Source organism: Protopterus annectens, chromosome 8.part0 (genome assembly GCF_019279795.1).
Source record: "Protopterus annectens isolate FY-2018-M chromosome 8.part0, PAN1.0, whole genome shotgun sequence".
NCBI classification, from domain to species: domain Eukaryota; kingdom Metazoa; phylum Chordata; order Ceratodontiformes; family Protopteridae; genus Protopterus; species Protopterus annectens.
This window is the reverse complement of record NC_056741.1, coordinates 856018434-856035933: the sequence shown is the minus strand read 5'-3', so window position 1 is coordinate 856035933 and position 17500 is coordinate 856018434. Positions and strand designations below refer to the sequence as shown.

The 17500-nt window shown below is 38.2% G+C and overlaps 1 protein-coding gene across 5 annotated transcripts in view; it reads left to right on the top strand.

Annotated features, from left to right (window-relative positions):
• Positions 1-17500, top strand: part of L1CAM (L1 cell adhesion molecule) — a 2005704-nt gene that overhangs the window by 512666 nt on the left and 1475538 nt on the right. For all 5 annotated transcript variants that reach the window (XM_044080361.1, XM_044080360.1, XM_044080358.1 and 2 more), the window contains exon 2: positions 7037-7119. The gene's annotated coding sequence lies outside the window, so the exon portion shown is untranslated. The remainder of the gene's footprint in view (positions 1-7036; positions 7120-17500) is intronic.

Here is a 17500-nt window from a genome sequence, read left to right as displayed (position 1 = left end):
GAAGTGAGCTTTCAGTGAAGTGGTCCTAGTAATTTCATTTTCAATCAAGTGAGTTTTCAATCAACCATAGTAGACCCACACATATATATATATATATATATATATATATATATATATATATATATATGTGTGTGTGTGTGTGTGTGTGTGTGTGTATGTGTGTATATGCAATATGGGTGCATACAGTTCGTTATTTATAATAAACTTAACATAGTAGAGTTAAGCATTATTAATGTATACATTCTAGTAAATGTTGCTTAATGTTTTACTTATTCACTGTCACACATTGGCTATGTGTTGCACATGCAATCTTTGTCAATGTCTTTATGGTGGTATTTTTTTTGTATTGCTAAGTGCACTTATTACTTGTTATTATTTTTGTCAATGTAGCTCGAATTGTAGCTGAACCAGGTCCTGGGACCAGTTCACTTTCCTGGTTACCAAAGTATAAATAAATATAAAATAAAAAAGAGGGGGGTGAACATGATAGAAATAATTAAGGAACTAGTAAAACACATGTTAATTCTGCATCATTCGTGAGAGAGAAAAAAAAACCTCCCCACTGAAGGCATTCGGAAGTGGAAGACAGACTTAGTTTGGAGTCCTACTACTTGTCACCTGTAAATGTACAGCAAGGACCATTTACTGCAGTGAGAGTTTTCACATCTCAGCATGAGAATGTGAAAGGTCTTTCAATTATTTTAGAAATACAAAATAATCCCTTTACAAAATCCTGCTATTTATATGCTTTCTTTTGCTGGAAGTAGTTAACAGCTATTTTATGAGGCAAATAAAAAACTAAAGGTAATGCTACTCAATGCCAGAAGTCTAAACCTCATGATGCACGCACTTGAGGCTCTCCACAGTATGGAGAAAATCGATGTCTGTGCAGTAACAGAAACCTGGTTCAAGGCTCCTGAGAGCACCCCAGCACTACCAGGTTATAACTCATACCATGCGTTTTGGCCCCAAAACTCAGACCGAAGCACAAAAGGAGGGGGAGTATCTATATTCATCAAAGATACCTACACCTCCAGGTTAGTGGTACTGCACGAAGCATTGGAAACCATCCATGTGCAACTAACAGCGGGCAAAACTGCCTTTCAGTTTGTAGCCTGCTACAGAACACCCTCCCTATTACAGGAACCCCACTTGGCATTCCTAAGAACACTAGAGAATATGAAGGTCTCTCCAAACACTATGTTATTGGGTGACTTCAACTACCTAAGCATTGACTGGGAAAACTACTCAAGCCCAAACACCCTCGCCCAACGGTTCCTTGAATTTATAAACTCTAACGCAATGGAACAACTGGTCACCACTCCCACAAGAGGGAACAACATATTGGACCTGGTCATCACCAGCATGGGGACTCTATGTTCCACACCAGAGGTAAACCCCTCATTGGTAAGATCAGACCATAAACAAATTTCCCTGGACATCCATATCTCGTCCCCACCCCCAGCCAAGGAAATCACTGTAAAGAATTTCTCAAAAGCCAACTTTGCATTTCTCAAGACTGAGGTGGAATCCTTCAAAGCCCCTGGGCCAGAGGATAATACAGTCCAATCCGCACAATCCTTTACAAATGCATTCTATGAGCACCTACAGGAATGAATGGATCGTGCTATCCCAAATAAAACCAAGACTCACTCCTCCAAAAACAGGAGACCGGTCTGGTGGATCTTGGCCATAAATAAGCTATACAACAGAAGGAGGAAGCTACTACATGACAGAGCAAAATCCCAAAAAGGGAAGGCATCTCTGATCAGTATTAGCAAGAAACTTCGATCCCTCATAAAATCATCAAAAGCCAGCTTCGAAAGAAAAATTTCCCTAGACACTAAAGATAGTCACAAGGCCTTCTTTAGTTATGTCAGAAACATGGGCGGAAACTCCCAGATATGCTCTGAATTGTTGCATAATGGTACAAAATATACTGAACCTACAGACATAGCCAACATCCTGGCAGACAGATTCAGCACAAACTCCCCCCCCTTCCCCCCCAAAGGAGCAAATGCCTATCCCAACTGAATGTAACCTCCCTGACATCACAGATGCATAGGTGAAAGCTGCCCTCTCCAAAGCAAAAAACACAGCATCTATGGGACCGGACGGTGTCCCAGGCTGTGTCTTACATGAGCTCCAAGAAGAACTGAACCCTCACATTAAGTCACTGTTCAAACTTAGCCTTACTACAGGATATGTACCCAAAGAATGGCATACAGCTACAGTGGTCGCACTCCACAAAGGTGGTGCCACAACGGACCCCGGAAACTATCGCCCCATAAGCCTGACTAGTCTGGTCTGTAAAGCTATGGAGCGTATTATCATGGAACTCATAAACAAAGACATTGGGAGCTTCCAGACACTGGACCCTACCCAATTTGGCTTTGTTAAGGGCAGATCTTGCCTCTTAAACCTAGTTGATTTCTTTGAAACAGTTATCAAAGCAATAGATGAGGGCAAGGTAGTCCACACAGCCTACCTGGACCTTGCAAAATTCTTCGACACAATACTCCATTCGGGCATCATAAATAAGCTTACCAGCTTAAATATCAACCCCTATATCACAAGATGGGTTGCAAACTGGCTCAGAGATGGAACCCACATGGTCAGAATCACATGTGCCATGTCCGAATCCAAACCAGTTACAAGTGGCATCCCACAGGGCTCAGTTCTGGGACCTCTCTTGTTCGGTATATACTTCTCTGAGGTTCAGGCTAACACGGGGGGATTATGGCTGACAAAGTTCACAGATGACTGCAAACTGGGGGCCATAATCGAATCTCCAGCTGACACAAGCATCCTCCAAAAGGGTCTCACAGAGACGGATGCTTGGTGCCAGAGCCACGGCCTCAAGCTAAATGCTAAAAAGTGCATAGTCATCCCCTTTGGGAAAAACAAGGTGCCCACAAATTACCACATAGGTGGTAATCCATTAAGTACGGAAGAAGTAATTAGAGATTTGGGGACCAACGTAGATAGTAATCTCTCCTTTGATAATCACATTGCCAAATTGGTTAGAAAGACCTTCTATGTAGCCCACCTTATCACAAAAGGGTTCACATCTAGATCAAGAGAGGTCATTGTGCCCCTCTACTCGTCACTCATCAGGCCCATAATTGAATACAATGCCCCTTTTGGGATGTACCTTACCCGACACCTGCAGCAACTGGAGAGACCCCAAAAGTACCTCGCCAAGAGGATCATGGGCTACAAACAGATGTCCTATGCAGCTCGACTAAAGAAACTCCAGCTCTACTTATTTGCTTTCCGCCTACTCAGAGGCTATGTATGCCTGACGAACAAGGCCATGTCAAACCCAGAATTAATGGACATGCTCCACCTCAAAAAATCCAAGTCCCTTAGAGCTGCACGCTCCAGGGACCTAAACCTCAGCACAAAAATAAATAGGACATGCTGGAGGGGCAGATTCATTTCCCAGAGGCTCCCCTCACTCTGGAATAGAATCCCAGTTCATGTTAGACATAGCCCCTCACTGACCCTCTTCAAACGAAATCTAGACGCGTGGATGGGAAATCGCAAATTCACCCCTGGGATCTTTTCTGTGTCCTTGCTAGACAGAGGCACAGTAAACTAATCTTAAAAGGGTACCTTCTGTGACCTACTTTACAGAGGCATGGTAGGCTAATCTAATAGGGAGGCGGAAACCAAATAGACTCTGGCTAGGCTTATAAATGCCCTAGGGCAGATAGCCAAGTATCTACCTATGAACCTATGAGAACAAGCTCTGGCAGACACATAAATGAGGCTCAGTCAGGGAAAACATTTAAGCAGCTCTGTTACAAAAGGTGTGTTTAGATGACATTGCTTCACAGTCCTGCTAATATATCTTAATGGCATGAGAAAACAACACCACTTCCTTATGTCTAGCATGACTCATTTAAAGAGGACTTGAAATGTATTCTGGGAAGAAGCAATGAAAGCAAGAAAACATGATCACATTGCCAAGGCAGGCCCCATAATCTGCCATTTTGAGGGAAACACATTAAAATTGTAAAATAAGCACTTTGAGTAATTTTGAGGCATTAAAATGGCTCAGAAAATAAAGACAGAATGAAAAAAAAACATGTTTTTTGAGTTCTGAGGTGGCGTTTTCCTTTAAGAAATGTTAAGCAGTTTATTTATTAAATAATGTAATTGTAAAACAGCAATAATAAAGTGTATTAGTATATCAGGATTTGCCTATGGTTGGCTTTGTTTAATCACTCAGGCTTCACTCTCATGATGAAACCACACCAACCATGGGTAAATCCTGATATAATCACACACAGTTGTGGATGGTTGCTTCAGTATACCATCAATTTTCAATATTTCCTCATCAATGCCTTTGGTAGCTACTTGACAAAAAGCAAATAAAGATGAATTCAGAGAAGCTGCTGACTCTGTTAATTATGTATTTGTACATATACATACACCATGCAGTACGCCTCATCTATTTGTTCTTATCTATACATCCACAGATGTAGAATCAACCAGCTGTAAAAGCTGCTATCATGTCAAATTCTGATTTACATGAACTGGCATCCCTTACCAATGTATCTTTACATAACTTTTATATTATATTATTTCTGAAACTTCTGTCACAGAGGCAACTGATCTGGCTTACTAGGATAAAATCTTGACTATGGCCCAGTTAACTCATGCTACACCAGCAGTGTCAGTTGTAGGTATCCACTGGAAATTGATAATCACAGAAATATTCTTGTTTACAAAACAAGCAGGGCCAGTTTATCACAAATACCAACTCCTTGGATGATACTGAGAAGGTGCAGGTAGTCAGGGCTGCAATGAACACCTCTGATCCTCCTCAGAATGACACTGCTGCTTCTGGCACTCTTAGTCTTAGCCCCCTTCATAAAATGAACCCAGGGAGTGCAGACTGGTCAGTAGAACAATTGGAAGGGGAAGCTCAATGGTAATAGGAACACAAGAGGACAAATAAACCTGTTTCTAATGTGTTCATTCTGTCCTCTATACGAAACTGTCTACTCAAGGCAGATTTTTAGATTTTAGAGAGTAAAACTGCTCATGTTTTGTTTAGAAGCTTATAGTTTTCAGATTACACTCTCAGTTAACACTTACATAAATATTTTGGAATTCAACTGTCAGTGATATTTTCTAAAAACCCTTAGTTTACAGTTCAATGGAAAAGTTGTTAAAAAAGTGTGGTCCAGTCCATTGGCTCTGTTTTTGTATTTATGCAGAATAATACCCAAAATGGCTGTGAACTTAATAAGTATTGAGGAATGTCAACTTGGGGACAACTAAAACAGGGGTGTTTTGAAGCAAGGTACCAGGAAATATATTTATTCTATACTGTTAAGGTAGTGTACTGTTACACCATGTTCAGTTATGCAGAATGGATGGTAATATATTGTGTGTGTGTGTGTGTGTGTGTGTGTGTGTGTGTGTGTGTGTGTGTGTGTGTGTGTGTGTGTGTGTGTGTGTGTGTGTGTGTGTATTATAGTCAGTGTTGCATTTGATTGTTGCATGTACAAATAAAGTTGTTTAGTAAACAAGGAAATATTTTGGAAATCTTGATACTTTTCTAAAAATATCTGTCATTTCTGGTTTCATAAAGCAAAGAATGAACATTAATATTACCTTAGCAAGGTCAGAGGCAAATCCATTGAGTTAGTTAGTAAAAGATCTTCCTGTTTGCCTCATCTCAGCTTTCAACCCACATTTCCATTTAGGCTGAAGAAAGTGGGATATCTTGCTATTCTGTTTTTACCCCACATTTTACTACAGGATAAAAGTATACATTTGTGTCAGGAGATGCTCACAGCTGTATCCTTGAGATTGACATTATTACATGCGTTCTACTGCAAGGTACCACTAATAAAGAAAGCCGTCATCCTTTCTTTGAGATTAATGGACTGGTGTTACATTGTATTTGATATTCATTTTACCATCCCTTGATCTTTACACACCAGACCTGGCAACATTTACATTTGAGAGGTTTTGATGTGTAGCCTTTAGAAAAACCCTTAGTAAATCACCTACATGGTTTCACTCTTGTGAACTAAGCACTATCTCAGCAAAGCTACACAATGTCCTTTTAGTGGTGTAGTAGCAACAGTTTACTTCAGTGGGCATTTCATTCCTGTTGTTTGAGAGATAAGTTCACAGAAGAGGATGTTGACAGTTTAGTTCTAATTAGTAAGAAAAGTTAAAATACTGAACACAAAATCTGTTTTATAAATAGTGTTACATCTTTGGTAGTTTTTTACCTTATCCAGATTTATAAACTGGGCTTTTTTTATAGAACTTCAAGAATGCAATAACTGCAAGTTTTCACTTTCAGGATACCTCTCACATTTAACTACTTAACAACCAATATTAGGAAGTTAGTAAGGGAATTCTGAAAATATTTATGCAGTGACTTTTAGCAGGAAATATAATGTGACTATTTGCAAAGAAAAGTTTTTGAATGGATTATGTAGTTTCTGATGATAGTAAAGTCCGAAAACAAATGTAGATAAGACCCAATCACAACTGGCACATCTTTTTGATTAATAAAGTTCTTAGAATTGGTAATTCTTAATCACAGTAGAAGTTAGTACTAAGAATTACGGCTCAGAGTTGTTAGTGAAACATGGTTTGATTTCTTTATCCTCCATTTGCCTACTGTATGGGGACTATGTTTTCTTTGTGTCTTATCTTACTTTCAGTGAATTGAAATTTAATGCTTAGTGTTTTCTGTGTGTGCGCATGTACGTGTGTGTGTGTGTGTGTGTGTGTGTGTGTGTGTGTGTGTGTGTGTGTGTGTGTGTGTGTGTGTGTGTGTGTGTGTGTTTGGCAAATTCAACACACACATGTTCTGAAATAAATGCAGAGGATCCCCCATGACTTCATTCTCAGATATTTGCAAACTACCGCATGTAATGTATATAGACTGCCATGCATCATTCTCTCTTTATGCTGTATTTTGCAGTTCTTCTGCTAAAACATTTATTTGTTACTAGCACTGACCTTTTTTTTTTTAATTTATTTTAATAAATTCTAGGAATACAGACCTGTGTTTCCCATAACAGCCCAAGGGACAACTAAGTCAACAAGACAGAATTTTTAAAACCTCACATCAATCAAGTAAGTTGCATTCTTGCAATTTAATTCTTTGTACAAAGTAAAAATGTGAGTAAAACTTCTTTCACAGGTACTTTAATCAAAAGATTTAGCTTTTTCAACTGTAGTGACTTCTACTTTACGACAAAAGTGTTAAATCATTTAATTAAAATACCTATGAAGGAGGTTTTACTCATGCCTTTATTCTATTTTTGTGTATTTTTACAAATGTGAGTAGTTTTGTGTTGTACACTGTTTCTCTTCTTACTTCTGTGCTGTGATATTTAGATTAGTGAACCGTGTAGTTAAAAAGGTTGTAAACAGATATTAGTTAGCGATTTTCTTGTAATAAAATTGCCATTAAGACAGTCATTGTAGCAGTGGAAACCTTACAATTTTTATGCTGTTGTTCTTGGTTGGTATATTTTGCTCTGTGCTTACTGTCATGATGCAGTCTCCCTGTGGATTGTCATGCCTGTCCAATTCTAACTGCAGAAATGAAAAGGACACATGCACCATCAAACCTACAGCATTTTTTAATATGCTCTTGACCCATCTACTGCACCCCAAAGCTGCAAAGGAAACTGTAGCAGTGAGCATTCTATCTTAGTAGACAAGTACATTTCTGACAGCTTTTCTTCTAAGTTGCTTTAAAGGCTACAGCAGTTTGAAACATCTTTACAAATTTCATGTGGGTGATGCCTGTGTACTTCTGTTAACTTAATGCGTCTTTGCTTATCTGACCTGAACTCCCAGATTAAGACTTCCATGATTTCTCACCGTTTTATTTTTGGTTGCATTCATATCCATTGTTGGCGATAAGGTAACCATTCAAGACAGTCACTAACAAACTGTATTCTTTTTCCATCCCTGAAACTATTATTTCTTCTAGAATGGAGTACAACAACCTTTGAATGAATGGTCATTGCCATTTTTAAGTAATTGAACATGTCGACTTCTTCAGCTTAATATCCCCAAACTTTCTTGGACTTTCTTTACAAAGTTGGTGTTATCCTGCGGTGAGCAAGAATGTATGTGGCTGCACAAAAACGTGTGATATGTCATATTTTACTTGCTATGAAACTGCATGAATGCAGCTGTAATGTATTCCCTCAGACATACTACACTATGCATAGTCATCTGGATTAAGCTTTTCTAAAAACAATCAACCTATTCTGGTGGTATAGGATACTGAATGCTAAAAGGACTGAGATTATAAAGAGGAATTGTATTAGGTATCATTCAGTTAATCAATTTGAATGAGTCACAAGCAACTCTAAGGTGGCTGTGCATAAGGCCCGAGAAGGACATTAAGGCGCTAAACACCCCTTCACACCAGAAATCCTTGATCATGTAGTGTTTTCTAAACACCATCGCAAAACCTTTAAATGTGATTCTGTACGTGGCAGACAGCCAACCATGGACCACAAGACAGGTGTAATATAACAGTATCTGGAACCTGCCAGTAAGGACTCTAGCTGCAGAATTCAGCACAATGTCCAGATGATCTCCATACACAATCATGTCGTCTTTGATGTTCCTTGACGTTGACTTATATTGGCAAATATAAGAAGCAAAGTGAAAAGGCAACAAAATAAGCATTGCTATACACAGAATGTAGCATCTAATAACAAACCTTTCCTTGACGGATGCCATATGTGATTTGAAACATAAGTATACACCCAGCTTATAATTAGCACAAGATTACTATGCAAATGTATCCATGCTGAAAATATGTGAAGGATAAAAACGAGCTTTTCGCCGAGTTTAATTAGCATGGATAAAAGTTCTTCCATCTGCTGTACTGCATATAGAAACAACCTGTGCAAACACTAGCTACCATATCATCTGGGAATAACCCACGGTAGAGCTGTGTGGGTGGGTGGGTGGAGGAGAGTTCACGACTGCAGAAATGAAAGGAAAATGCCTTCTGGAGATTTTTTATCAATGAAGTTTTTCTGCTTTTGAAAAGTAGTGGATTCATAGTACTAGGAATTAATATTGTTTACTAATTAACTGAGTAATGCAAATGACTATCTATAATGTAGTCGGCAGCCATCTTACACAAAATCACTTATCTGAACAGACTGCATTCTTGTCAAAGGGGAATTACCTATAAGGAGTGAAATGTCAGTTTTTTTTATAGCAGGCTTTGTCTGAATGGATCGGGATTAAACTCAGAATATTTTTTTCAAAAAGAGCAATGTGTGCATGGAATGGTCTACATGAGAACACAGAGAACAAGCATAAATGAGTCCTTGGGGAAGGGAATGGTGAAGATACAGGCCTCTGATTAACTAGGCCTTGAAGTTTATTGACTAGATAAGTCAGTCTTGTTAGGCCATGAGGTTCTCATCTGTCATCAGTGTCTAAGCTTCTCTATGTGAACAAACCTTAACATGCTAATTAGCATGTCACAAACTTTAATAAATAACACTTTATTGTAATATATTAAACAGTATGTTTATTTGTATTCAGGGTTGCTTTACAAGATTTATGTCATCGGTGTAAAAACAATATATGTAGAAATCTTCTGAAAATACTTCTTTCTGCTGTGTTAACCTCCCAGTACCTTTGTTTCATGATGTTGTGAATTGTGATGATTTTTATGACAACATATGGTGGCATCACATTCAACATACTAGGAGGAGACTGACTGAAACATTAAACAAATCTCAGTGAATGATTTACTGGGAAATCTACATCCGATAGATAGCAAAAGCAGAATGTGAATAATACAGACATGTTTAACACATATTACTCTTTCTATCAAACTTTAGATACTGCTACTCTTACAGTGTAACACTGAAATATTATTTTTAAAGCCCACTTGTACTGATTAGGGCAATATTCATCTGTCTGTCTCTCATTTTTCTGGCAGCTGTTTGGTATCCAAACAATAGCTGCAAGGTGGAATAGCATGAAACATAATGCATGTACTGTTTATATTTGCCTGATGCAATATATGTGTGTGTGTGTGTGTGTGTGTGTGTGTGTGTGTGTGTGTGTGTGTGTGTGTGTGTGTGTGTGTGTGTGTAAATACACACACACACACACACACACATACATAGAATATATTGTGGATGCAATCAGTATATCAACAGGAAGCATTCCTGTATGGACTAGTAGATAAATCAGTGAGGTATAAAAAAGCACAACTATATAGTAAGGTTATGGATGGTGGGCAGTGTTAAGCCCCATTTCCTTCTGCCACACTGTAGAAGTTATTAAGATGTAATAAGAGAAAGTGAAAAGAATGTAGGAATACTATGCCAAATAAATAATTAAAAACATGGAATTTGGACATGTAACAGTAAGATTAGAGCTGGATATATGATAACGTAGCTACCTTATTATACCTGTCACTCTAGATGCAAGTACTATGTTGCAAAGTGTTTATAAGAAGTAGGTTTATTAAGTATAAACTGTCAAGGTAAGATATTAGTGGACACCTAATATACAAATGAGCTCAATTTATACATCTGAAGGAGAAAAGAAGTTGCTCTTATGTAAAAATAAGCAGAATGCATGAACTCCATGTCACAGTTGTTCACCATTCAAACAGTTCAGCATTTTTACAGGCAGTCTCTGCACTGGTATACCTTTTCCTGCTGCCAGGATGAAGTCCAGCATTAAATAAAAGATGTACTACAGGTTTAGAAAGTCAAATAATTTTCTTGATGTAAATTTAAATATAAATATTGAAAAGATAAGCTGAAGAAGCAATATCGTTGTACATAATAAGTGTCTCACTGTCACCAAACACACTTAGATTTATAAGAAGTGCATTTTGTTGTCCTCCACTTTTCCCAGTAGACTAATAACAATCCTAAAGGTGTCTGTGATACAGATTGAGTCATGTAGTGCCTGATAGCAGGATGGTAAGGACATCATATAAGTCAGCACACAAGTGCCACTGATGTCTCAGGCGTGCCATTGGAACTGTGACCCTGTTTCAGCAGGGCACATCTACAGAAAAGAGGTATAAGCAGGTGCTGGTACAGGTCCCTGTGCTTTTGGCATATAACAGTGACAAATGCACACCTCTCATGCATTCACAGCAGTATTCACTTGTCTGCATCTTTAAATATACATGAAGCACATCTGTAGATGTTGGAGAGATGTGGTAACAGAATGACATGGAGTATTCCCTCATGGGTGGACTTTCTAATGTAACATGGGCCACACATTGCCCAACAGTGTCACTATACATGTTGTTGTTGTCTTTTGGCTTTTCTCGGTTAGGGGTCGCCACAGCGGAACTCCGGTCCGCTAATGATTGGCAGTAGATTTTCACGAATGCCGAGGTGCCAGCTCAACATCCAACCTTCAACTAAGGCACGCCCATTTACGCTTGTCTTTTGAACGCCCATCCAACCATGGGGAGGACATGCAGGCTCCACACAGAAGGCACTCCCCGCACTCCAGCTGAGAATCGAATGGGAGAACCTCTTGCTGTGAGGTAACAACACTACTGCTGCACCACCGTGGCAATCATATGCATATATATTCAACTCTCATATGTGGAATGGCAGTTCTGACCATTCAGATACCTCAGCAAAGCCCTTTAATGAATCCTTGGAACCAGTTCATGTGTTTGCCTATAGAGCTATTTGAATTGCTATGTTCCTTGACTTAGACTATACCAGAACATTTATTTTTATTAAATGGAATATTTATTTGCTTAAAAGGCTAAGCATTTTGCAAATAAAACAATATAACAGTGAACTAATTAGTATCTCTAAAAAGATAATTGTGGAAAAAAATCAATATATAGTAATTAAAATAAATAAATAAATTTGAATACAGAAAGAACCAATAAGGAGATTTAAGCAAATGGCATTTAACAACACATTAGGGGATTTACACTAACACAGTATGAATGAATTTATGGATAAAAAAATACAAAAGCTGGCCAGAATTGCTGCATTTATTAAACAAAATAATAAAATACACTTTAATAATAGTATAAAGTAAATGTATAATACAACACATTAATGTAAAATTATGCATCTAATAAAGAATAAGCAAAATGCTTAAGTGTACTGAAATCAGCTAACATCTATAGCACAACAAATGAAGAATAAGAACAGAGAAAAGTATAATACTAGGGAAAAAATAAAGCAGGTAAAATCTAAAAAACTTTTTTTGCATGGGAATCTGGGTGATGTTATAAAACAATACCTCCCTGGGGAGTAGCAAGTCCCGCCTCAACCCCGCCCACCACCCAACACTCGTAATGTGTTTGAATAATAAATGAATAATTATGCTGATGTCTTCACCGACCACATGAATATTCATCTGGTATTTGGCATGTTAGCTCGAGAGGGCACAACAATTACTTAATGCTAAAGAAACAGCACTATAACTCCAAGTATTTTTTTTTTACGTTTTTTTGCACCCAACACCCCCCCCCCCCCCGCAAGTTAAATATACCAACTCCAAAATCGCAATACATTGAAGAAAATGGTATATTTCCCATTTGGCACTGTACCACAATCTCCATTCAAAACTTACATTGAACACCTGTAGCATTTAATTAATTGAACACTCACAAATTTACATGGGTGATTGACAGATATGTAAATCAACAACCAATAAATGCATGATGTCACTGTCAAAATCTGCATGGCAATCAATCATGCATCATTTGCATATGACATCACAGCAATTTGGCACATCAATTACACTAGGTACATCCACTTCTGTGCAGACCGACCGGGGGACAATAATGCCAGAATCTGTGCTTGCTGCACCTTTCAAATATGATGGTCATTATTTACTCCAACATGGCTTAATGTAGAGTAAGCAAATTCCAGAACCACACCAGCGTTAAAACAAGATATGATATTTTGCTATGTTCACAACCCTTCTGTTACTGTATCTGCAAAATGTAACTAGTAGCATTACAACACCTCTGACTTTGTAATAGCAACAGTCCACAATGTATCTTTACAAATTGGGGCTATTCAGAAAGATAAACTATGTAACACTAAAAGCACTGCCATCCCTACTCCAGTAGTTTAGGGGAACTAACTAGTGAACAGACACACACAAGAGCCACATGGAGCAAAAGTGCATTATTGACTCCTCTCCATGCCACTGAATTGGGCACCTAGAACAGATGGAACTACTGCACAACTGCCCCTCTTACAAAGCCACACTTTGTTACCTTACCGACATCTACAGAAACACAATTACACACAAACACACACTAGCATCCTGTGGAGCTAAACTGCCCAGCTGTTTCCATAGACAGCAATCAATGAATCCTTCAAAATAGCACACTCAATCCCCTGCGTAGTAGAGTTTGTCTTTGAATCACTGTACTATGAGATTTTAATCCTGGAGTAAGACTCTGGGTTGTAGAACATGCCTAATTTACATAAACCACACCCTCACTGCTGTGTTTGCACGAGGCATTGTCTAGTAGATCACGGCTGTGTTACTAGCTTTAGGCTTTGTAGCACTGGAGCACTACAGTAGTAGATCACTGCTGTGTTACTAGCTTTAGGCTTTGTAGCACTGGAGCACTACAGTAGTAGATCACTGCTGTGTTACTAGCTTTAGGCTTTGTAGCACTGGAGCACTACAGTAGTAGAGCACTGCTGTGTTACTGACTTTAGGCTTTGTAGCACTGGAGCACTACAGTAGTAGAGCACTGCTGTGTTACTGACTTTAGGCTTTGTAGCACTGGAGCACTACAGTAGTAGAGCACTGCTGTGTTACTGACTTTAGGCTTTGTAGCACTGGAGCACTACAGTAGTAGATCACTGTTGTTACTAGCTTTAGGCTTTGTAGCACTGGAGCACTACAGTAGTAGATCACTGCTGTGTTACTAGCTTCAGGCTTTGTAGCACTGGAGCACTACAGTAGTAGAGCACTGCTGTGTTACTGACTTTAGGCTTTGTAGTACTGGAGCACTACAGTAGTAGATCACTGTTGTTACTAGCTTTAGGCTTTGTAGCCCTAGAGCACTACAGTAGTAGAGCACTGCTGTGTTACTGACTTTAGGCTTTGTAGCACTGGAGCACTACAGTAGTAGATCACTGTTGTTACTAGCTTTAGGCTTTGTAGCCCTAGAGCACTACAGTAGTAGATCACGGCTGTGTTACTGACTTTAGGCTTTGTAGTACTGGAGCACTACAGTAGTAGATCACTGCTGTGTTACTGACTTTAGGTTTTGTAGCACTGGAGCACTACAGTAGTAGATCACTGCTGTGTTACTAGCTTTAGGCTTTGTAGCACTGGAGCACTACAGTAGTAGATCACTGTTGTTACTAGCTTTAGGCTTTGTAGCCCTAGAGCACTACAGTAGTCTTTGCATTACACCATCCCAGTTCACTGAGTAGCCCTGCTACAAACAGAGGTGCACACTGCACTGTGTGCTGTCTTTCTGAATACCCCACATTATAGGGACACAGTGTCCCGGATATTTAGTTTATGTAACTCATTAGCAAACCCATTTTTACAAATTGACTTTAGTCCTTTGGAGCTGTGTAAAACAGGGTAAATGGTTGTACATGTATTTGCATATGAAATACTCTCTCATACAACACTCAGAAATGTGACACATACCCTTAAATTTATGCACAGTCTAAGTCATGATCTGTCATTTGTAGTATTTGATATTCTTTGATGGAACACTTCAATGAAATTACCATTTTGCCTAAGATATATTTAGTACATTGATAGAGCTGGTATGGATGGTTTGTTTCCCACTTCAGCAGGACAGTCTTTTTAACAGTTTCTGTTTCATAGTTTTGAAGCACTATCCTGATGATGAAATAAGACTCAAAAAATCAACTATATCCTTCATACATTCCTGGCTTACCAAGATGTGCAGAGAAAATATTTAATGGAAGTGGAGTATCTCTGTAAAATAACAAATATCACAAAACTGGGACTCAACATAGTGTAACTAAAACATCTAAACACTGAAATAATACAAACATACAAGCTTGTAAATCTAAGTATCAGAGAACTGCTAAATGTCAGGGGGGCAGTTCCCCCTTCTACCTGAAACCCCAAACACCTCCCTTCTATAAACATAAGGTCTACAAGGTCATATATACTCAGAGAAAAGAAAAAACATAATAGTAAAAGATATTTACATTTTCTTTTGTCTCTGAGTCACTCAATTTCATAGACAGTAAAACAGCATACAGGACAACACAATTGCTAATGCAGTGAAGCTTTCACAATGCTTCCGTGTTGACAAAGCATTATTTGAAATCATAACGGTACTCATGCAGGTGTTTAATGTAAATCTGGATAAAGCAGGAATTGTCAAATCAGAATTCAGATGATCTTAATATGACTGACTACCTATCCCCCAAACATACACATATATTTCAAATAAACTCCATGGCTGTCACAGCTCATAGTTAAACATAGTTGCATGATTTATTTTTTTAAAAATATGCCTGCTCATTTATAACTTAATTTGGAAACTGCAGTCAGGTTCTCTGAATCAGTTTAATTTTTGCCATTTTTCATTTTATGAGTTATTTCAAACTTTCTCTTACTGTAATGTCTCTAATATATACACATGTAGATAGATTTTTGAAGTATGGCTTAAGAACACTATCACATTAACAAAATGTAGCATTTTAGATCTGAGGTCCAAAAATCATAAAGTCGATGTAGGATTAGTACCCAGAGTTTCAGATTTTAAGAAAAAATGATATCAAGTAATTCTTTGTGACAGAAAAGATAGTACGTGATGGGTTTGTTAGTCACATGTAAGCTAGAAACAATATCACCTTGTCTTGGACTACTAGTTCATTAGAGAAAGACAGAGTCCAGTGAATTTGTAGCGAGAGAATGTCAATCAATCTTATTTCACTCTTTCTGCCTCCTGCACAACAGTGGTCTGTTATGCTTATACCCAATACTGACAGTTTTCTTCTGTTTTGTTGCTCAGTGAAAATTATCGTTCTTCAAGAATCTGGCATAGTTGTAGTGCAACATGTACAAAATAAACATAAATCAGATATTTTGTAATGCAGGATCAAACTATGATGCTAGCAGGAATAGATTCACATGATTTAGCACTGGGGAAGTACTTTTACAGGGTAGTTGGTGATATTAGAAATTAACATACATGAAATGGCAGTCTTGGATTTTTTTTATTACATTAAGTTAAACAAGAGCAAATATATGGATCTTCGGTGTCTTTGTTGTCAAACTGCAACCCAGGTGAACCCCTAATGGTTGGAGGCTGTTTGACATATGGGAGATGGTTATTTAAATTCCATCAATATATACATCACTTCACTTCAGAAATAAAATTTCTTTAACCTTCAGTGACTCATGTCTGTGCCTTGTCTCCCAGATGCTTAAGAAGTCAAACTGAGAAAGCCAAGTGAACCAAAGTGAAACAAAGTGAGCAACACAGGATGCAACTTTGTGCAGTTGTGATTCTGTTCTTATTTACATTCTGTCAGATAGCATAAGGAAACATAATATGAAACAAGACGTTGGTGCATTCAGAACTAAGCAGTGCAAGTTTTAGGATCAGACATTGCTACAAATAATTGCAAGCATCACTAGGCTTTTCTTCATAGAAATTGTGATACTAAATTTAAATGTTTGACAATAATAGCTGCTCTTCCCAGAAATGAAAATTTTAACTATGTTTGATTTAGTTGTGACTAATAGAATTCTCTGTTCAGGGAGCACAGCTAGAAATGAATTAACAGCTATACAAAATAAATGCCTCAGAACACTAGTTGTCTCTGTTGTTATATGTAATCTGTTTTACCTTTTCGTTTGACTTTGACTTTATTAAATAAGCAAACTGACTTAGTCTCAACATCTTTTTTTTAAGGGAATAGGTTACAGAAGGATCATAAACCAGCAGTAAACTGTTATACAGAATGAACTGAGGCTAATGCATGATGGTTTAGTAGAGTAACATGCCTGCAGCAGGGATTTGTATCGAGAAAGGTTGACTTCTTTGGCTTTGTTTTTTTTTTTTTGTAACCAGATTCTCAAATACAAGCATTCCTGTCACATGCCTTCTGACCTACAATAACACACAGGACCCATTAAACCCCTTTAACATCTCCAGGTATGCATTGCATGTTGCCATGTCATGTTCACATTAATAACTGCAACACCATTAAGTATTTAATTTTAAAGTGGCATTGTCACCTCACAGTAAGACGTTGTCCTGTTCGATTCTCAGCTAGAGCGTCTTTTATGTGGAGACATGCGTGAATGGGCGTACCTTCATTGAAGGTTGTGCGTCAGAGCCAGCAATTCGGTACGTAAAAATCTACTGCCAATCATTAGTGGACTGGAATTCCGCTGTGGCAACCCCTAACCGGGAATAGCCAAAAGACACAACAACAACATGATAAACAGTATAACTTCATTGAGGCATGACTACTATATAATA